General features: G+C 39.2%; 1 long non-coding RNA gene across 1 annotated transcript in view; it reads right to left on the reverse strand.

Moving 5' to 3' along the window:
• LOC120756726 (uncharacterized) overlaps positions 1-23,783 on the reverse strand; it is a 187,954-nt gene that overhangs the window by 22,402 nt on the left and 141,769 nt on the right. The gene's annotated exons all lie outside the window — the stretch shown is intronic.

Raw genomic sequence — 23,783 nt, forward strand, 5'->3', positions numbered from 1 at the left:
AGGATTAGCACAAATACTTGTAATTCTTCCTACATTTATATCAATACCATTTATCTGTTACAAACTTCTTGTCCACAACTGTATCATAAAGTAACCATTGCAATCACTGTTCCAATCTGTTCCCCTAATCTGGGGCCTACTTAATTTCTGGAAATTTTATGGTCTGGGCTGCTGGAAGCCAGCATGCTCCAGCCTCCTTACACCTGTGCAGAGCTCTACTGCATCTGCACAATTAGTCCAGCTGTAGCTTCTGGCACAAGTGGCTGCACTGGCAGAGCCAGTTCTTCAGATTATAAAACATAGATTAGCAAGATTTTTCCAGTGATGTCAATAAAACACTTTTGGTGTTGAAGTTTGGCTGGGTAACGTTCCACATTAAAACATGGATTTTTAACTAGACATTGGCCTAAAATTAATCTTTTTTCCAAACAGTCCCAAACACTGCAAAATACTGAAAAAAGTTACTTACACACTGGATATTTTTTTTTTTTTTTTTTTACAGTGATCACACTTCACCAAATACATTTTCCCATCTGAATTCCTATTCCATGCTTCCTTTCTTTGTCGGTTAATGTGAGATTTGCCAAACAGTAGGGGACACAACTCCAGCAAATGCAGAACCTGCAGATGGTATGTACAGAGCATCCCCTGTGCAGGAAATTTTTCATTTACAGGAAAATGCTGGATATGTAACCAGCAAATCCAACCTGCACGTTTTTTCTTTCCAAATGAGGCTTCATCTCAGCATATTCTTTTGAATATGTGTGAAGCACACGCACCTGAAATACATACTGCTACTACACTGACAGTAAAATACAGCATGGGATAGAACAGTCAACCTGACCGTGCAATTATGAAACCTCCCAGAGTGAGAACTATCTTGCACACGCAAAATTGCCACATGCTATCCAAAAAGCAGACATATTCAGCACTGAGCACTCAGTATTTAACTACTTAATCCCTGTCGTCGAATAGAGCAGCTCTAACTACAGGGCACCCACTGCAGGAGCAGGCATCAGCATAACCGAGCACGTCAGTCCAGACCACAATGATAAGCTCCTGACAGAAAGGACAGAATTCAGATAACTTGTACTTCTGAATTTCCTTCAGGTATAACAACTGTTCAGGCTGCAGTGCAGAATGTACAGAAAAGTTTCAGCTTTAAGGTTTTTTTTATAATGGAAATCCGTATCATATCTTAAACTCGGTTATTAGTGAGAGCATTTTAGAGTATATAACATCTTTGGGCATTAGCATTTATGTACAAATGCTTGAGGTTATTTTGCACATCATACTGCAGTACATAACTGACCTCTGAGGAGACAAAAACCAGCAGGAAAAATCATACTTGCTGTCTTTAGGAAAAACACTTAGAACAACATGAGCACAAGTCATAAATGACTTGTAGTACATCAGCATTAAACTGATGAATCTGGCTTACAGCAAACCAAAATTGGACTGCACAATCCTACAAAATCCTGCAGCCTGTAATAGCTTTATAAGTGGTACTAGACAGCAAAAAATTTGCCCAGGAACATAAATATTAAAAAGAATATAGTCAAATATGGAAGTTGTTTCAAACTTTATAGAAAAAAACTTAATTGTGGATGAAATGTAGTTAGATAAATGGGATTTATTTGTTAGATAGACCCATGTCCTGTATGTACATACATTTGAAAATCTTTTTAACCTGATTTTTTGAAGTATCTCGTTCCATTTAAATGTAATCTTTTAAATGTGTTACAGCAACAAGAACTCATATGTCACATATATTCAGCATCTTCAATTTGATAAGCTAACTAATGTAGGAGCATAAATTGCATTTTTCTGCTTTGAGACTAACTACATTATTTTTTGTCTAATCCTCTATTTTACACCAAATCCTTCTTGAGGAGTTTTAAAAATTCAGAGTGAAGAATAACAAGTTTACAATTTCAAACGGGGACATATAAGTGGGCTCCACCATAACCTGCAAAAAGGCACACAACCTGCAGACACACCTAGAGTGGATACTTAAAGAGCCTTGATGTGTCTCCAGCCCTAGTGGCATGTGTTACAGGCCAGACAAAATGGCTAATAAGTAATTACACATCTTGTGTCCAAAAAATTAAAAGCATGCAAGAGATGAAACCCTGGTCCAGCAAGGGACATCTTCTGGCTGACTTCAAGTAGGTTAAGCCTGCACGCACGCCGCAGCGTTAGGATGTGCTAGAAGGCAATGCCTTTGTTCCTGTGCCCTCACAAGCACATGACTGGCGGCTACAGAAGTGCAGCACAAGCTGTACTGCAGCCTCAGTGACACTCAGAGCTGCGTGCAGAGTCTAGCACCATAACCCCGAGTGTTACTGTGAGATCGAGGCTACAGCCACACAGCTTCAACTTCCAGTGTGTCAGAATGAGGCAGCTGGAGCTTCAGCATAAGCTGTGTTCACCTGTTCTGGTTGCTAAGCCAGAGATACCAAACTCCAGTCACTAATTTCGTATTTTTTTCTCCAGAGAAAAAAATAAAGCTCACTCGAGGCTGAAAAAACCCCTTGCACCAAAACACAATTCTTAAGCTGAACTACAGTGAGGTCAGGAAATCCTGAACAGGAACAGTTAGGTGGCCTCTAGACACTTGTTTCATTTGCAATTGTTCCACAGAGAATCTGTGGTTCTCATAAACATTACGGTGAATCCAGGGTTTGTTACAAGTGCATTTTATATAAGACATGTCAAAATGCTATCATTATGCATGGATGGACAGAAAGTATGAATTAAATATTTCAAAAAAGGATCAGAGAGTTCAGTTCAGAAACCAAAGTCAGCTGGAAAATAAGTCCTGCTGTCCTTGGAATTTCTAAACTATTAGGTGAGACAAGCAATTTGAGGCAAATAGGTGCGAAGAAAGCAGTCTGTTTGTATTTGAAAAATCCCATCTTGACAAGACAAAAATTACATCAGTTATCTATAAGAGAATCACGGTTCTTTCTCCAGATGAAAGACAATGCCTCAAGAGTGGTTTGGTTGAGTTGTGCTTCTCAAATACAAAGAGAAAAATTCTTACTTCAGTCAAAATGCTTTTTTTTTTTTTTTTAAGATTTAAAACTACAATATCTTTGTGCAACAAGACATAATGTGTCTTTTACTGTACATTTCTCCATCTTGATTTAATTTCTACACTTTCCATAGCCAATAAACAAACTCCTAACAAAAACTGCAGTATATGAAGCATAGAACTATACTATTGTGTCTATGTTTTCATAACTAGGGAAACTGTAACAATACTATAAACCCAATCTAAAATAGCACATCCCAGATGGAACAGAAGGGACAAAAATATCTGTGAAGCTTTCCAAGGCTTACTATGCATGAAGCCATTTTTATGCGGTGTTTTTTTTAATAGCATAATGTATTCAAGTTCAAATTTTCTCTGAAAGAGCTTTCAGATGTCATAGCTAATCCTGGAAGATGTTATAGAATCTGTGATCTTTGAAACTGCACTCCATCATTTAGGGGCAAGAAGGCAATAAAGCAGTTCAACTCATACTTACATAATTTTATCTCTATGATCTAAACACTTTGCAAAGTGCTTCAGCCTTTTATAACTCAGTCCAGGAAAATGTAAGTACCCTCCACAGGGTGCATGATCATCTTCATCATGCTTGCCATGGAAAGCTAGGATTTTATTTGTTTTATACAAAATCTGTCTTAGAAATTATCCAGTTTAAGTAGGATTTAAGGGCTGTTCTGCCTTGATCACTGAAATGAAAAATCAGGTGCCAGCTCCTGACCAGCATAATCATTTTTTTTTGTTTTGTTTTGTTTTGTTTTTATAATATTGAAGCAGGGCATAGAAAGTTGTTCTAAGGACTGCCTAGTAAGACTGATGGTGGTGATATTTGCAAGACCTTTACAGAGTTCAGAATTAGCTTCTTTACAGGTGAAGGCTGTGGGAGGTAAGAAGGATGACTGAGGTCTGTGCTGGCCAACTGGTGGGTGTACTAGCACAAGTTGATGTACTTTGAAAAATCCTCTAAACTCTCATGGAAACCTCTCTCCAGAGAGCACATAAACAGACTCCTCATTGATGAGAATCCTAATTTCCATCTGATAATGAATAACTTCTCCTTTCAAACCTTTCAGATTTGGCAACATCCAAATCTTCTTTTGGATTCAGAATGTATTGATATATATTTAACCACGATACCTCATATGGATTGGGATGAAATAGGAAGTGGGACTCTTAAGTTCATATGTTCAGTGGCTCATGCTGCAGAAAAACATTGTGGCAAGCCCCTGGTTAGACTTCTGTTTTGTCACTTCTTTTAACATCTTCAGTATGTGCCATGGCAACTTGATTTCTCAAACTTTTGCGCCATTATAAGTTTTATAAAGCGCTATTAGCACTATTTTTGATATAGTCTTGTAAATAAACTGATCTGACAAAAACTTACTTCTCTCATCCTCTGTTAAGGAATATTATTTACAGTACCATTGTTTCAACCTTCATTTGAGTTTTAAAGGCCATTCCATCATTTTTCCCATGGCTGAAGTCAGGTGAGCAACACTTATAATTACTTGGATTATCCCATTTAACATTTTAAACAATGGGATATGAGATTTTTTTTCCCCCCAAGGCTTCTGAAACATTCTCAGTTTTCCAAGATGTGTTGAAAATAAATACTAGCAGTCAAAAATACTCTATGAGACACATCTCCTAAAATACTTGGGGGGAAATTTCTGATGACTGCCAACTCAGGTGATATTTAAAAATTCTCCTGATTAACTTTAAAAAATGGAAAATATTTAATCTATTCTATTAATATATTATCTATTGATTTCCTAGTTATAGAATTGAAATATTTATTGAAAACACCTACTCCTCCCTTTACCCGTTCATCTAGTAATTGTATATATTTGATTTGTTCTTTTAATTTTAATATATTACTATTCTCTAATGACTATAGACTTTTTCTAGTTTTTTCCTTCCCTGATAAATCTTCTATTAGTCCTACTTTTTTCAGTTTCATTTGCTGAATTATCCTTTTTCTGGATTTAAATACTTCCCTCCTACCCCATATGTTTCTTTTAAAATCAGTATAAGGTTTTCTTTCCTAGATTTGAGGCTTTGGGTTTAGGGATAGAAGAGTAAAATCTTGCCAACTACTGCCCAAGAATAATCAATACTTATATTTTTCCCTTATGACTGAACTCATAATCAACTACAGATTTATGCGTATTAGCTAGGATTTTAATATACTCATACATATCTCAACTAATCATTTCATAATCAGGACAACCACCAATATTTAGTTCCAAGATCAGTTCCTACATAAGCATTAAGATGAGGATTACTATGGATTTCCCATGGAAGATGTAATGCTTATCAAGTCAGGAAATTGATATTTATAATTTACAAGTTTTGAAAGAAATTCCAACATTCTCCAGCACAGAAGTTTGAGTGTCTGAAGGTCCATGATCATCCAGTCATAAACATTTGACACTGTGCTCACAGGCAGGTTTTTCTAGGCATGCTCTTTGTTTATTGTCAGTGTTTGCCACAGGTCCCCAAACCTTCTGCAGGCTGCCAGCAAGAGCACTGGATAAAAAATTTATGCTCAGGAATGTATCTTCCAGTAGTGAGGATTTTGGACCCCTCTGCTAAGTAGCACGTTCTGATTATAGATTTAAGTACAAGCAAACAAAGCTGAAGATATTCTCACAAACGACAGAATCCAGATCGTTTTATTACCCATATCCATAACAGAGAATAGTTTCTCACATCACAATGCCTTAAACAGTTTTGCTCCCAATACTTTGAACATAAATAAATAAAATAAAATAAAACAAAACCTCTCACACCCCCAAGGCAGACTCCCTCCAAAAGTCTTCTGGTTTTATGTAACTGGCCTGCTTCCCTCAATCCTGCAGAACAGGTAAATTGCTGAAATTTTGTTAGGAAAACCATTAGAATGAGAATTAAAAATATTTCACCAGTAGTTACAGCTGCCTAAAACATTGAAAAATCTGGTCATTAATTTGCTGGATTTTGGTTAACCCACTCACTTAAAAACTTTTTCCTGTCTTTGTAAAATTTTTTATTCTCTGTGAATCCAAAGTGATGGGTAAGAATAAGTGATCATTAGAGTAATTTCCTGTTCAACTTGGTCAAGTGCTTCAGATTAAGTAGATCGTTCTTTTCCATCCAGATCAGAATATTTCTTTTTAAAGGACAATTGCTGCTGGTTTTAGAAGAAGGAAATTTTTATAAGGGCTCTCTTTTACAAAGACTTGTCCAAATTAAAGATTTCAACATTTTGAACATTTCTCATTTGTAACTAAAATCTGAATAAAGGAGGGTGATTTTCAATGCCAATCTATGTTGTATTCCTCTTGCTGCTGAGTTTATTCATTTTATTGCTATAATCTGTGTACTTTCCAGTGACCCATATGACATCTAGGTCTGGTGCAAGACATGCAGCAAATCCAGATCTTATCAAACATGTGAATCTTCATTTTAACCCTGGAAACTGAGGTTCACATATGAATGTTTCACAGAAATATGCACTTTCAACCATGGCTGCAGGCTAGTGTTCCCTTGTGTAAGTCATCCATTTTTAGAACAAACTGTACAATTAGGCGGTTCAAGTCATGCAGAAGATCCATGGAATTTGTGCATATTGCTCAGACGAGGTTTTTCATGTTTTTAGTTGTTGTTAAAGCATTTTTTTGTTCACAAATAGATCTGAAATGCAGATAAATAACTGTGTTGAAATGATCAAGGATTGCAAGGGAGGCCATGTCAAAGGACATTTTCCTTGGGTGACTGAAAGTCAGCACGGTACTTAAAGCTAAATTATGGAAGGCTTTTATTAATCAGTAAATTGCAATATTTCTTTTGTTACCACAGCATTTGGCAAACATTTCTCACATTAGGCAATTAAAAAAGCCATAGCAGTGTTGTCAGGCAACTTTGGAAGCACTAAAGTTCAAAATTACGAATTAAAATGAAGACTAGAAATAAAATAATTATGTTTTGTTGCTTTTGACTTCTGGTCTCACAATCAGAAATCTGGGATACAGTGCATCAAGGCTGCCTGGGGGGTCACTAAGCTAAGTGATTTCAATTAACAATTCCATACGAGCAGCTTCTACACTCAAATGAAAAGGACATCAGAGCATTTATTTATGAAACTGAAGGATTTAAACTGTTTAATAAATATTACAGTCTCAAAAAGTCCTCATTAATGATATTTGAAAGAACAAAGCTGCGCTGTAGCCCTGTGTAGAACCCTGACAATATTCAAACCAAATCAAATTTTCAGATGCAATGTGGACTATTCTGAATACCAGTAAGATAAGTAATCCTGCGTTAATCCTGTGTTAACCTTTGTCAATTATTGATGCCAAGTATATTCTAAATATAAATAGAGAAATGAGTGCAGGAAAATGACTCCCTTTTTTATACAACCTCTAACCTGAGCAGCTTCTGAAGTTCTGGCATGTCCTGCTTTCCTAAAAGGACCTTTGAAAGTCCTTGGCTTTGACAACTTTGTTTACAGAGCCCCTCATCCAGTAAGAAATTAATTCCACTTGGATGATACCTGAGAGTTTCTGAAATGTATTCAAATTCCTGTAAATTATGGCAGTGTAATTTCAGATAACTTGGAAAACTGTTTAGGATAATTGCCCTCAAGAAGCCAGACATGTAACTGAGTCTCCAGAACAGGCCTTCTTTGTTGATTTTATGTGGCAACCTAATGCTAGACTCAAATTTGATTATTCACATAGTTTAAAAACTACTGATCATTGTGAGAGTACCTGGTGCTTACTTGTTCTGAAACTAAGGACAGGAATTAGAATAAAAAAATTTAGCTGCCTGTTTTTCAACATCTTGCACTTAAGCCTAAAATTTATGTCACATCTCTCCCAAGAATGAGATTTCTTGCATTTGTAATAATGTGTTCTCTTTTTGTCTGGCCTAAAAAAACAAGTACAGTCACCACTCTTTGTAACTAGAACTTATATCTATTTATTGGAAATTAAAAAAAAAATTCCCAAACAAGGAAAAGCACTAAAAATGTTGTTTCCACCCTTCCTCCTACTAGTAAACCCATTCTAGACCAAAGCTTGGGTCAAGAGCCCAGTTTCATCCAACCCAGGTTATCTTTTCTACAAATCAACTCAACAAGGTGACATTCTTTGTGGTCTAGGCCACTGGAAATTCCCAGAATACATTATAATTTATGAAACAGTTGGAGAGAGCCTGGTGGGGGAGTCAGCCATGCCCCTGAGTCCTGTCTGCTGAACAGTTTATTGACTGAGGTTGTCACATCAAAAATCTCTCCCCTCCTGGAGCACTTGTCTGATTCAGGGAACACAAGAGAACGGACAGGTTTGGCAGCAAATGGGCACAGCTCAAGCAATGCACGTGATTTATTCCACTTTTCTTCACAGCCCCTGTGGCTCTCCTGCAGCAGCAGCAGCTCTTTAGAGACTCTTGAAGGACTTCAGTTTTCACTATCAAATTTTCCCTGTCCTGCAGTCCACAATAGTTTATTTGCTTCCTATTCACACTGAGCACTCAAATTTTCTTACTCCCAATTTTTAACCCTTTTCCAGAAGGAGACTCCTATGGATGTCTCTTCCCTGCCTAGTTTCCTCCTTCTTCTTTATTGGTTAACTGAATGTCTATACCTCAAGGTGAGGTTTTTTTTCCCTTCCCTTTGCTTTTAGCCTGTGTAATCCCAACACAAGTCTAACAGGGAAATGTAAAACCGGATCTGAGCTGTTTTTAATACAGTGTTGAGAGGTGGAGTTGGCTGAAGTTCAATTTTGTGCTGAACAGCTCACTGTAGCTCAATAAAGACTTGTGTCTGTGTTTCTGTTTATATGGCTGGAGCAGAGCACAGAGTGTGCTTTTTCATTTATAATCATACAGACACAAGACAAACACCTCTTAGCTCATAGAAAGACAGGTCATAAAATGAGCTCCCAGGAGACTGGAAACCTACATTATCAGTCCTTTTTCTACTGGAAGCAACCCAATCCAATGGAAGTGCTTCATGGAAGTTTAGTTTGATGTCTTAGCAGAGTCTAGATGACCTGGGGCATACTCAGCATCTTAGCATCATGTTTACTCAATGCAACTATTTTAGACAGGGGTCAGCCATATAACATGAAAAAAAACCCAAACCCACACCAAAAAAACCCCAACAACAACAAAACACCAAACAAACAAACAAACAAAAAACCCCATAAAAAAACCACAACAAAAACAAAATATAAGCGATAAATCGGAGGCTCTACCTTACTCCACACCAGTGTTTTGTACACATATGTGTGGGGAGGAAGGATGATTGTGACTTAAAAATTCAGGACAGCATCTATTTGAAAACCAGATTGTCATGCTTAATGCATAAGGCCCTGCAAATTGCTGTGTTCAACAAACACAAAAGAACTTTCAAAACACATTCCATGCCTGGTTTCAACACAACACAGAGGAGTAAGAGTCATAGGTAATTATGTTGTAGCCTCATTTATTATGGCCCAGTGTGACCTTGTGCTACCCTGTCCCATAGAAGCACCTGCCCACTGTGACTTGCCAGTCAGGGTCACTTAGAATCACCCCAGGTGCCACAGCCAGACCATGACCCTCAGCAGAAGTTACACCTGGAAACGGAGTGGCCGTAACAGCAGGGACAAATACACACATTCGAGTGTGTGGATGCGCACATATGTGTTCCATATATTACTTATTAACATATACTTCAAGCATTGTAAGATATGGATTAAAACCCTTTCTTCTTATTAATAGGCATTTGCTTCAAATCCTGCTTAAGTTTTGGGCAGAGACACTGAGAAATGGCGCAACACAACAAAACGGTTTTGCTGATTATACTTTCGGATGGCCTCCCAAAGACACGCTGGGCTGGCAGGAAAAACAGTGCCACACCCACAGAGGATTACCCAGGTCATGCCAGGGAACAAACCCACTCAACACTTCTCAATTTGCCTTTGGAGCAGGTTGTGCAGCGCAGCCCTCTCTGCTCTCATCCATGTTAAACACAGACTGCGCTAAGAATTCCTGACACATGCATATCTGTCCTGAAACTACCCACAACAGGGATTAAAGAGATGTACATTTTAACCTCAATTCATAATCCTGCTTAAATCAGGAGCAAAATAAATCACTAAGAGCAATGACAGCACTGTTCTCAGTGCTCTGTATGTGACCAGGCAGATCCCTTTGGAAGAACAGGAAAGCCCTCTGCATGCACTAAAGGAGCATGTTAAGTGTCCACAGAGTCCTGTGTGCTTTCCATGAATCCAGGATACAAACCATGGTATGGACGGACATCACAGATGCATTGAGTTGACTTTCTCAAAGAAATAAATAACTTCCTAGGTCAAGCTGACTGTATCCCAGATATATGCCATATGCTAGAGAGAGGAGGTCTCTCTGGAGATAACCTCAACGGCATCAGCAACTGTTGCTTAATCACAGAGCCTACCCGTCTTTCTGCTTTTCAGTGTTAGGAGTTGTTTATTAGCAACTGATCCCCTGACTCTGGGTGCCAGCTGTGTCAGGATGCTCTACAATCAGGATGCTCCATTTACTGAGAAAATTTACAAATAGAGTGTGGCAGTCATTTTACAGCTGAGATCACTGAAAAGCTGAACTACAGGAATTCCATCCTTCTGGGAACATCTTAACACTTGCAGTTTTGCTGGGCCCTTGTGGTCAGTTCATGTCCTTATTCAGGTCAGAGCTGACAAAGCATGGGATTGTATTTCTCTTTTAACAGTGAATTCCTCCTCCTCTTTTAGTGAGGAGATGGAATTTCTGTAGCATTCATCCAGGCCAACACTAAGCCACAAAATTATTCCAGTAACATTTGTCTAAACAAAATGAGGATCATCCTGTTGTGCAAGGCAGACACTGTGCACCATTTCCCACCATGCTGAAATGAGTTCACACTCAGACTCGGTCCTTATAGGTGCCCCCTCTTTGCTTTTATGTTAAAGTGCATCATCTCTTTGGGAGAGATAACTGGAATGCTCTTCCCTGCCAGAAATATATGGCTCTAAAAAAAAAAAAAAAAAAAAAAAGGAAAAAAAAAAAGATTTTGTGGAAAAGCCTAATCCCATTACAAGGTCTGATGCAGCTGCAGGAGAGATAAACTGGACAGCCATTTAAAAATTTAGGTTGGTTATAATAGCCCAAGCTAATCTATTTCTTACTCACTGTATTTTCTAATTCCTTTCCTAACACATTGCCTACAAAATTTCATGGCAAATTATTATTTTTGAAGCAACATTATATGTTAGCAATAACCAGGATGCTCAGATCTGCACTTTCAGAACATTTGAAGGTATGTTCAGAGATGAGGTTTTGCACCGAGTCTGTAGATTGGGGGATGGGTACAAAGTTTATATTGATCAGATTTATTCATAAAAATAAGATCTCAGAAATTTGATACATAAGCTGATTCCTATAATTTTTAGAAATTATTATTAAAAACCAAACCCGAACTCACAAAATCTCTCATTCCCTCTCATCCACACTCAGCAGGTCTAGCCAGTGCTCTATTTTTACACTGAGGGACGGTAAATGGAAAGGAGCATTTGCATCACTTCATGCCGGCTGTGATCACACAGCTGCCACTGCTTTGGCTGGCACGGGAGCGGAGCTGGTTCCTCCTGTGCCACAGGCAGGGCAGAAAGGCTTTTCCAGGACAGCCCAAGAGTGGGCTCAGGCAGCTGTGAGGACGGAGTTGGGCACTGCCCCTCAGGCTCTGCTTTGTGCCGCTGCGGGAGTTCTGAGCGCTTCTGCTGCGGGTGAAGCACTGCTCTGCCTCTACCCTGCCTTTACTGCACACGGGTCAGGGAAAAGGCCACGGAATAACAGGTTACTTGTTCAATGTCTTCTGTAAAAGCGGGAAGGACTTATTTTAATTTTTTTAATTCCACAATACCTCATTTTGGATTTACAAAACATTTGTAGGAAAAGTTTGCCAGAAAACGCAACTCCTTCTCCTACCCAAAAATGGGAGTATTTTTAAATTATTTTTTCTCAGGAAATTTTTGGTTAATTTTGATTTAGCCTTTTAATATTTCATTTCCAAATGGAAAGAGAACAAAAGTCACAATTAAAGGAAAATTCCCATCTAAACTAAAAATAATTGCTACCTTTACCGGACAAAACTGGTTTTGATTTAAACTCCAACTTTTGTTGGCACAAGTTTTTTAGGCAAGACATTCCAGACAGCTTGAAATTTGAAGATAATTTGAGAATTATAAACATGACCACCTACCACATCTGTAAAAGCTACTTATTTAAAAGTTTGAAAATGTGAATATCCATTGATGCAAGTAAATGCCCATGGGGCAGACTTCTTTTTGTCTGACATAACGCTGACAGCAGCTTCTTAGCCAAGAAATCTTGGTCTCTCGATAGTCCCACAGGGAATGCAGAAGGGAGCACTTTGAGTAGGGAAGCTGGGGTCAGCCTTGCCATGCAAAGGTTTCAGAAGCTCCACTGAGCAGCACGGACATACCACGAACAACCTGGAATAACGGAGACGCGCTGCCCCTTGTCTCTAGGTCTTTCCTCATTTCCATGCTCAGCTTTTCCTTTTAAGCAGTCTACATATCAAGGGTTAGCAGATCAATCTTCTGTAAATAACACTCCTACCATGCAACTTTCAGTGTTATATTTTAAATCAAAAAATGTATTTTCATCCAGATGTAGAACATAATTTAAAGAAAACCTAGAATCTTCCATTTTAGTAGACGCATTTTAGTCTCCAAAACTCATAGAAAATAATTGCCAATGTCCGCCTCAGTGCAGATAGATTTCACTGTAATCCACCCCAATGCATTTAATTTCTTTTCCCTCTTTGTTCTGCCCTAGTGCCATTTAACTGGCTCCCTCTTTACACATATCCACGCTGCTTTTATATATCCTTCATCTTATAAAGTGTGCTTCACCAACAGGCTAAGTAAACATTTACAGTGATATATAACACTTACTGACAACGTCAAGCCAAATAGACTGTGATCCAAGAACAGGCTTGATTTCCCTCAGTCTCCTCTCCTCAGGCAAAAGCTCGAGTGAATAGATGAACCCTGTTCTGCACCTTGAAGGTCAAAAGAATAGCTCTGACAAACCAACAGGGAAGCAAATTCTGGGGCTGACAGATTTCCTCCAAGAACAGTCTGCCTCCAGCATCCCAATAACCAAACTTAAAGATTGCTAAGAAAATAATCCATTTATTGGGTGCTATCACAGCACAGAATAAGAAAAAATCACTGACCCCCAGACAGTCGGCATGCCAACTGCAGCCCCATGGCTTCTAACCAGCATTTCAAATTAGGCTACTTGCAGGCTTGGCATTTGAGAGCAGCTTCTTGTTGGTGTAACTGGGTTTTCACAAAATTGTACAGGCTTGCCTGCTCTGTCCATTATGATTTTTTAACCCTTTCAAATTTTTGAATGTGGGCTTCCCATTTTACTTTGCCTTAACAATCGCTTTTAACTCTCCTTAGATTCTTCCTTCTCTCAGAAAAGCACCACGTTCTCTCAGCAGTTCTCACCCGACTCTCTCGGATGGATTTTACACAACTAGCGCTATTCCTGCAGTGGACTCCACAAGCTGTACTGGGAAGCTCCCCAGAGGAAGCTGCCACTCCCCCTGTGCCCCACAAGGGCGGCGGGACCGATCCCATGGAAGGGTGCCACGCTGCTCCCCGGCACCGGGGGCACAGGGATGCACCCAGGGATGCGTCACACGTCCGCTGGCAGCGGGGGCAGCTGGGTCCCACATGGAGCCCCGGTGCCACTGCTGTGGCCACCCCCCTCCCAGCCACTGCAAGTTCAGGCTGCCTTCTGCCAGCACAGATATTGAAGTGAGAGTGTGAGGAAGAAAAGCTGATGTAATGCCTTCCAGGAAAGTGATGGAAGAAAGAGGAAATAAATGTTTGGCTTTTTGTCCTCTTTTTGTCTCAGAGTCACTCATTTATATTATTAATATCGTTATTTAAAACTGTTTAAGATACAGTGCATCTGCACTCACTTCATGGGTTTCAGAAGCAAGGGATTTAAGGGTTTTTTTTGGAAAAACTAAGAAACATTTAAGAATCTTTCAGAAAGATAATCCCGTAATTCCAGTCCCCATCTATCTCTTCATTTGCATGCCACAATCTTAGCATTTTATGTCATAGTGGTTTGTTTTTTGGGGGTTGTGTTTGTTTGTATTTTTGTTAATGAGGTAAAATAATATAGTCCTGTACAGAGAATTCATAATTTCAAATGTTGTCATATTTTCACTTGCTGCTTAAAACAATGAGAACTAAATCTGAATCTTTTCTACAGTATAAATAAACCAGTATGTATCTTATGTAACCCATACCCTCAATTTTCATGATTTTCCCTACAGTAGTAGTAGATGAGCAATAATTTTATTACAAAAGATGCCACCTATACTTCTATAAATTATTTCCACGTTGCCAGCAAGCCAGCACAGAATGAGAGTAGAGATGTCTGCTGTAAATTTAATGTAGCTGATTATTTTCAAGCAGATGGACAGAACAACAAAAGCTGTAGCAAACATCCATCTAACCTGTCTGTTCCGAGTATTGCATTTCTGCAGCTCAATTTTATTTAAATGTTAGGAAATTCTGCTGTTCTCAGTATGTGCCAGAATGCAAAGCACTGATCATCCCAGAACAACCATTAATCCAATCTGTGGTCAAGGAAAGAACATTGACTTTCAGCTAATAATCATTCTGGCATTACAGATAACATGTTTATAAAATGAGAGGGAACCATGTCCTTGTGTCCTGGTCAATGAATCCTGCAGTTTTATATTTATTATGACCTTAAAAATCTATATTCAGACTCTTTTGTGAATCACCCACCTAATTTCTCTCTCCTTTAGTGACTTCTGTATTTCTTTTCCAGAATTTCTATGAGAAAAAAATACCTAAATACCTCTTCAATGCACTTATGACATCACATAAGTGATGCTATCCAAATAACTGACCCACTTCCTAATGGCTTTGCTTTTAATGATGTCAATTTTTGTTTTCTTTAAAAGAAGAAAGCAAAACAAAACAAAAAGACCACTAAAGAAAAAAAAAAAAATCCTTCAAAAAAACCTCCAACCCAGCTTTAGTTAGGAAAACTTTCAAAGAGTTTTCCAGATAGTGTCTGAAACTTACTGGGTTACTTTGCAAGTCCAACTACAAATTGTTTTTAAAATTTTGGATTTTTTGATTGTCATAGCAGACAGGCATTTTTTGCACAGTCCCCACATATTGCAGGCTTAAGAGCAACTCAATTTGCACCATTAAGACAATTCTGGGTTGATTGCATGGAGGTTTGAACAACATTTCCTGCAACTTCACCTCTGTAAGATGGATTTACTCCCTTCCAAACCCTGCTGGCAAGAGCAATACAAACTTGCCAGAACAGACTGGTGTGGCACATGCAAGAAAACTACAGTAGCACTTCAGTCAAGCCTGTGCGCTGAAATTCTTAAGGAAGTTACATAGCATGGGCTTTTTCACAGAATTTACTGCATTCTTACAATAATAATTAAAAAAAAAAAAAAAAAAGTTTTCAGGTCTCTCCATAGCAAAGAAAAACAAAAACAAGATCTAAGTTCAGCCAAACTTGGGGTTTTTTTAGAGCTACTTTTAAAATGCCATGCCTAGAACATAGTTAGTGCTGGGTCCTCAATTATATTTAAAAGTGGTCTATAATGCAATCTGCTGGTATTATAAAGCTGACAGTCAAAAACTAGCTCCAGTGGTTTGAAAATTTCTGTGACATCTTTTCCCAAGTCAAAAATAAAAATAAAAACAAAAATTAAAAAAAAAGGGGGGGAGGGCAGGGGGGAGAATTTTGCTGTCTTATTGTTCTGTTTCCTTGCTGAAGACATGAAAGAGTTAGAGAGTTAATGTGGTAGTGTGTTCATGTGTTCACTGCCACAACCCAACTCCTGAAGCCTCTGCACACTCCTAAGTTATGCTGCAAACAGCTGTGAGTTGTGCAAAAATGACCTGCTACACTGGGGATTGCTGTATACATGCAGAGATGACCTGTTACAGTGGGGATTGCTGTACACATGCAGAGATGACCTGCTACACTGGGGATTGCTGTATACATGCAGAGATGACCTGCTACACTGGGGATTGCTGTATACATGCAGAGATGACCTGCTACACTGGGGATTGCTGTACACATGCAGAGATGACCTGCTACACTGGGGATTGCTGTACACATGCAGAGATGACCTGTTACACTGGGGATTGCTGTACACATGCAGAGATGACCTGCTACAGTGGGGATTGCTGTACACATGCAGAGATGACCTGCTACACTGGGGATAGCTGTACACATGTAGAGATGACCTGCTACACTGGGGATTGCTGTACACATGTAGAGATGACCTGTTACACTGGGGATTGCTGTACACATGGCAGAGATGACCTGTTACACTGGGGATTGCTGTACACATGGCAGAGATGACCTGCTACACTGGGGATTGCTGTACACATGCAGAGATGACCTGCTACAGTGGGGATTGCTGTACACATGCAGAGATGACCTGCTACACTGGGGATTGCTGTACACATGCAGAGATGACCTGCTACACTGGGGATTGCTGTACACATGTAGAGATGACCTGTTACACTGGGGATTGCTGTACACATGGCAGAGATGACCTGTTACACTGGGGATTGCTGTACACATGGCAGAGATGACCTGCTACACTGGGGATTGCTGTACACATGCAGAGATGACCTGCTACAGTGGGGATTGCTGTACACATGCAGAGATGACCTGCTACACTGGGGATTGCTGTACACATGCAGAGATGACCTGCTACACTGGGGATAGCTGTACACATGCAGAGATGACCTGTTACACTGGGGATTGCTGTACACATGCAGAGATGAACTGTTACACTGGGGATTTCTGTACACACGCAAAGGTGACCTGCTGCTACACTGGGGATTGTTGTATAGGTGCAGAGATGACCGGCTGGGTGATTGTTGGTTAGAGGCAGCAACACGCTGCAACACCGTAGCCCTTCGCAGCCTCTTCAGCCAACCCACTGCACTTCCCTTCTGCGCTGGCCTGGGAAGTGAGGGGTTCCCTGGGAAGTGAGGGGTTCCTGCAGCGTTACTGCACAGATCTCCTTGCTCCCGCAGCCTGCTCCTTGCACATGTACGGGGAACTGCAGGAAAATGCTGACCCTGACTGCTGGCTGGGCTGACACAGAGCTGGAGGAAACGCAGCAGCAACACGGCTGTCCCTCAAAGTGCTTCATGGAACTGCTGGAATATTAGTGCTTGAAGCCTAACTGGAGGGGGAACACAAACCTCGGTGTTTCTTTCCTTCTCCACGGCTATTTTCAGACAGCTTCACACATAACCCGAGGTAGGGGGGTCAGCCCTTCCCACTCGGAGCGGCCCATCAGGAAGGATTAGTGTCACCGCCCCGCACTGCAGCATCTCGGAGCGCGCTGCCCGCCCTCCTGCCGGCCTCACCTGCTCTTTCCAGGGACAGCTTCCTCCCTCCTCACGGCCTCACCTGCCCTTCCCAGGGACAGCTTCCTCCCTCCTCACAGCCTCACCTGCCCTTCCCTCCCTGCCCCTTCCCAGGAACAGCTTCCTCCCTCCTCACAGCCTCACCTGCCCTTCCCAGGAACAGCTTCCTCCCTCCTCACGGCCTCACCTGCCCTTCCAGGGACAGCTTCCTCCCTCCTCACGGCCTCACCTGCCCTTCCCTCCCTGTCCCTTCCCTGACCTGTCTGCAGCCCTGATGCTGCAAACGACATTTGACAAATTCAGGGATGGGCCTGGAGCGTACTTTGGGTTTTGGTGAGAGTTTTCTGGTACTGCTGCTTGAACGCTACTGTGACAGCCATGTGACCCTCTACTTCTGCAAATTTGTAGTGGAAAAGAGATCCAGCATCTTCTGTTTTGGCCAAAAATATCCTTTAAATATGTACAAAGTTATTCATGGCGTCAAGCATTAGGACTTGGAAGAAAACAAAATCATAGACACTGAGATTAAAAAAAAATGTCAGAACTATATTGTAGTATTCATAATTTTTTAATCTCCAAAGCTGCGTCTCTCCCACTTTATGCAAATACTCTCTAGTTAATTTATTTAATTATCTTAGCACTGTCCACATACCACCTAGATTTCATTTCTAACCCAACCAAATTACTGATAAAATACAATACAGGGACTGAATGTTTTTCAGTCAGCTTTTTGAGTTGAATGCTTTAAATATTTCAAAATGAAGTACATAAAGAAAACACTTTAGTTTTACATGATCATAACCCTGTCACAGGTTAAGAGGCTTTACAGGTCAGTTTCCCAGTGTAAGATAAAGATATAAAAAAGGAGACCCCCATCATGTATCAAGTAAAAATTGAGCTCTGGTACATATTTAAAACAATCCTAACTCAAAATTTCATTTTAGGGGAAATTCTACTGCATAAGCATGTCTGAAAAAAAATGAAAAAACCTTATTTTAAAAGTCAAAACAAGACGTCAAAATTTGAACTATGTGATATAAACACAAGCCATTTGTGCTGAAGATTTGAAAGAGGTACTATTGTGATTAATTTTTATGAAATCTGCAGTGCAATAATGTCATTGACATAGAACATGGAAACTTCTTTTGTTAGTTCCTATATTTAGACAAGCTGTAGCCTACCAGGGGGTTGCCACAAGTACATTTTATAGTCTGCCCAGTTATCACTTTTTAATTACAGAACTTCATACAGCAATATGGCAAATATGAGTCCAAACAAAAGTATGGTATAGGAAAAAAAAGATTAGTTACTTTAAATGGCCATTGAATTAAAGAAGAAAGAGGCTAAGAAAAATATGTCAAAGTAATAGTAATTTACAGCTCCTGAGTATTTAAAACTGCAATAAATCAGAGACAGATATTTTGACAGAAGAAACTAGAACTACTTTAACATGGGTAAAGTTTCCCCATCCATGAGACTGGTAACTTGTATTCAAACTTATGTCACCAAAAAAAACAACAAAACCCACAACAACAACAACAACAACAACAACAACAAGAAATTGGCCAAAACTCAAACCCAAACAACCAAATCAGACAATTCCCATTGAGAAGAGTTCACCTTTTTTGACCTGGTGAAGTAGAAGCAGTGAGAATGAACTTCACTTGGAAAACAAAAGAATTGACTTTATTTCTAATCTGTATATTTTCTAGGGCTAAGAAAGGCAGAGGCAAAATACGCAGGGTTACAGATGACAAGTGACTTTGAAAAGGAATCTTTGGCATCTGAAATGATGGAAATAGCTAAGGAAAAAAGGAAGCAGAAGTTGGGGAAGACCTTTGAGTGAGACAGTACCTTTCCTTCAACACTAAAGTAAACATTCTTTTGGAAAATGAGAAAAAAATATGTTCATTTGTCCTCTTAATGGCAGAAAATGTTGTTTTATGTAATTCATTGATCTCTGATAGATCCTTATCTGAATTCCATGACGAGGGCTCTGAATGCTTCACAGAAGATGATCTATTTACCTCCAGAATATTTTAGTGAAATAGGGCAGAGAGAGAAGATAAAGAAACAAAATTATGGACAGATGTGACACAAATCAGCCCTGGTAAAACACAAACTGAAGCCCACAGCCGAGATTATGTTACTGACTGGTGCAAAGCCATCTTTTCAAAGCCAATTATGCCACCAGTTAAATACACCATAATGAGAAATAGATCAGCAGCTTTGGAGGTTACTTACCTCTCTCTTTGTTTTTTAAATACACCAAACGTCTCCTTAGCATGCAGGACAGTTTGGGGAGGGGGTTGTGACTGGCAGGAAAAGGTACTCTGGTGAACAGCTGAGCTTACAGTGCACATCTTCGTAGCAGGACAAGGATGTACAGCTTTGGTAACACAATCTCAGGAATAAAACACCGGGGGGAAATAAATTCTTTCCAGCAGACATAAGCGGGCTGTATTCTTTCTCATGAACTTGGGAGTTAAGTTGGTTGCCTAAAATACTTTACAACACGATCTGATCAACAGGTTTAGCCCAATGCTGCCAACAAACTGAATGGTCTCTCTTATCTCTCTGAAAGGCTCAAGGGCAGACAGGAAGCTAATTGAAGAATATATTTGCCCTACCAGTCCTTAAAAATTCAAGGGAAATTATTTCAACCTATCCTATCTTCCTAACCCTTAATTAAAAAAAAAAAAAAAAAAAAAAAAAAAGTCCAGGCAGAAAGAATGCACTAAATTGATCTGAAAATACAGATTAAAAAAAAAAAAAAATCACTGTCACAAAAGAAGTTTATAATCTAGTTAACATATAAATATACAGAGCAAGTAAAAAAGCTCGAACAGACAACTGTGCATACTGCCAAAAGAAAATCTCAGCATACCATACATACATCTTCAGCATCTTCAGGACTCATATGACAAAGTCACTGTAGCCAAATGAAAAGGAACAAATGTATAATTCATGAGGAATAGCTTTTTAACACGCCAGAGCTTTTGGCTGTCTAAAAATAGTTTTTTAGACAGCCAAAAGCTCTGGTGTGTTAACATGTGTTAAAGTGTTATAGTGAAACATAAAAAGCAGTATTATTGTCTCTAAGACTACAATCATATTTTATTTTCCTAATATTGTCCTCAGTAAAACCTGTGGTTTGGAGCTCATTCCTATCTTCTGTAGTCCTTTTTTCTCCTGTTGATTTATGTATCTTTACTGGAAGGCTTAAGAAAGGAGTATGTTTACTAGTAACATTCCTTTGAGCTACAATTTTTTTATTATTATCATGGCACATATTTGACACACAAATTTTGTGTCACAAAATGATCACAAATGCAGGAAAATATATCCCCCACAGTCAAATATTTCTCCTTTGATACACATTGTGTGTAAGATAAGGCAATAGTTGAAAATTAATGCAACATAAAGACTGTCCAGCCTGACCTTCAGCTGTCCCTTGGATACATTTTCAGATTTCCATCACCTTTTATTTTTTTCTTCATTCAGTGTAAACATCTGCATTATAAGTGAATAGCAATGTTACTACAAAAAATAATCCACTTTTAAAGTTTGTGCAAGAATTAGAGGACCTAAGTGCTAAATGACTGGACAAATCTGGACAACAGGAGCAAATACCAGAAAGGAAATACATATGCACACTCTGGCAAAATAAAAATGCACTACTTGCAAGATCAATTATAGATGATCTCACTTTTTTTTACATAGCTGGCAGGTAGCTTTGAAAATGAAAATAGATGTCATCCTGCTGACAAGAAAGCGCCTCTCATAGAAGATTAGACACAAGTACCCCGTTACAGTTAAATACTAGAGACTTACATCTTCATGTTAATACACATACTCCAAACCTGCTGCAGCCCAATGGACACACAGTAGCTCAACCCCAGAACTGTCAGGCTATATTATTTTCAATACAGTAATTATTTCAGTGACCTACTTTTTCTGTGACCAGCTTCCTACTCTAGGCAAGAATCAAAGCATAAAGCAGGAAAGTTTTATTAATATTATCAGAAGTTTCCTCTCTGGTTTAGACTCTACATTTGAGTCAACAGGAAAGAAACTTGGTGTGGGCATTCTAGGTAAAATTCTATTGCACATCAAAACACAGAGGTTACAGAGGCAGTGGCTTCCCCTGAAAGAAATGTGGCTTTATGCTGATTCTTCCTCTATTTTTGCCAGAATGTGGAGCAGTGGACACACTTTTGCCAGCTGAGGACCCACAAAATGAGAAAAAATATGTGATTTAATCCAGCTCATTACTTTATTTGTAAAATGTACCTTCAGTTTCAGAAGAAAGGCAAATAAAAATGGTCTCAGCATTCAATTGTCCTGCGTTTATTAACATAGGATTACATTTCTCTATTACCCTAGTTTCTTCCTCACTTCAGGGGGAAAAAAAAATCCATTATTGATGCCACATAAGAGGCAGCTTGTCTCCTAATTTCACAGCACCTCTTGAAATAAAAATATATTTTGACAAAAGAAGGAGTATGGTTGGGAAAGGCCCTATCCTTTTGTATCGGAACAAGGGTGAGATTCCATCCTAGCGGATCGGTTTCCTACCAGCAGCTGGTGAGCACCGTAGGAGCAGCTGGAATATTGAAACCTTCATCACTTTTCAGGTTGTGAAAACTAAGGACTACGCTTGTCCCTAAATAAATCTTTTGCATGTATCACCAATAGAAGTATTAGTTCATTATTTATCTTCCTACGTGGGAAGAAGCCGCCTTCCCAGCTGCCGGGAACCATTTCACCGTCAAAACTGTCACTACTTTTAAACTTGCCAAGGGCTACTTCTCTGAGCTCTATTGTCACTGACTCATCAGATCTGAAATAAAGTCTCTGACCTTTGAATCTGTTGTCTTGTTTCTCTTTTGACACCAATGACAACTAGAGGAAAAATGTAGATGAAACAGATAATAACAGTGAAAGCAAGCTGACAACGCCAAATCCATCTAGGAAAGCATCAGTTCTTAAAGATGCTGAATGCTCTGTGTGAAATAAAGATGCTCTCAGCAGTTGCTGCTTCTTCGGGATTCAGTTGTTCAGCTCTAAATATTTTGACTAAAAAATTAAAAAGCAGAGGGATACCTGCAGCCTTCTCCAGTGACTTTCAGTGCACACAGAAGTGTCAAAGACCTTGCATAAGAGCCAGTTTTACATAAGGCTCAAGTCTCTCGTACACCGTGGGGCCAAGGAAGGAAATCTTATGGAACACTGGGGAACAGCCAGTCCTTTTCATCTGTCTCCCACCACCATTGTATTCACTGCACCTAGCTTATTGTAACTCTCAAAAATCAAACTGTGAGGATGCTTCTCCAGGCAAAAAAATTTGATCTGTCCGTGTCCAATATACTTCCTCTTTTGGATCAGTTAAAATGCAACAAAAAATATTCAAGTTGTATAACATAGTGCAATGTATCATTAACTTTGCACAAAGGTGAAAGTTTTAAACTTGAATTCTGATAAATGCTAAGCTGGTAAATCCCTATTTTAGGTCATCAGGCCTGAAATGCTGTGCTGAACTTTAAACAGTCAAAATTCACCCAAGCTATTTATTTGTATGATGGATCTTTAGGAATTATGGTCCCCTCTATGAATCCCTTTGAACTCCCCCAGGCAAATGGAAGACCTGACTTTCACACTAACCACGAAGCAGCTCTTCTATTTGCTCACAAATCACTTCTGAAAAACTCTTCTTCCAGTGTCTGTCCTTTGGATCTTTTCAGTGTTTCTAAGATGAAGACATCAACCCTCCTTTTTACTGGCATAGATTATCAGAACATGGTAGAAAACATTTCAATAGAAAAGAAAACACAACTCAAGGGACTGTGCTACCCCAAACTGTTACATACTCATGTTTTACAATAAAACACGAGTGTGTGACAAATCTCAGCAAGACAAAACCATTATAATATACCGCTAAAAACAGAGTGCTGGAAAAAAATGCACTTTGGTAATATGAAGTGCATGAAAGAAAAAAGGGAGAAATGCCAAAGGAGGAAAGAATTTCTCCTACTTCTGTGACTTCTTGAATAAATGACCTATTTCTATTTTGAAGCTGAATTCTCCCAAAGAACTACCATTGTTACAGATTTTTTACAACAAAGTTCAAACTGCAGATTAATCTGATATTACTAGCCATACTAGAGAGAGAGAGATTTCCCTTAAAATAAGCAGACACAGACATTGAGACATCGATGATTACTAAATGTCAAAAATTA

Source organism: Hirundo rustica, chromosome 9, assembly GCF_015227805.2.
Source record: "Hirundo rustica isolate bHirRus1 chromosome 9, bHirRus1.pri.v3, whole genome shotgun sequence".
NCBI lineage: Eukaryota > Metazoa > Chordata > Aves > Passeriformes > Hirundinidae > Hirundo > Hirundo rustica.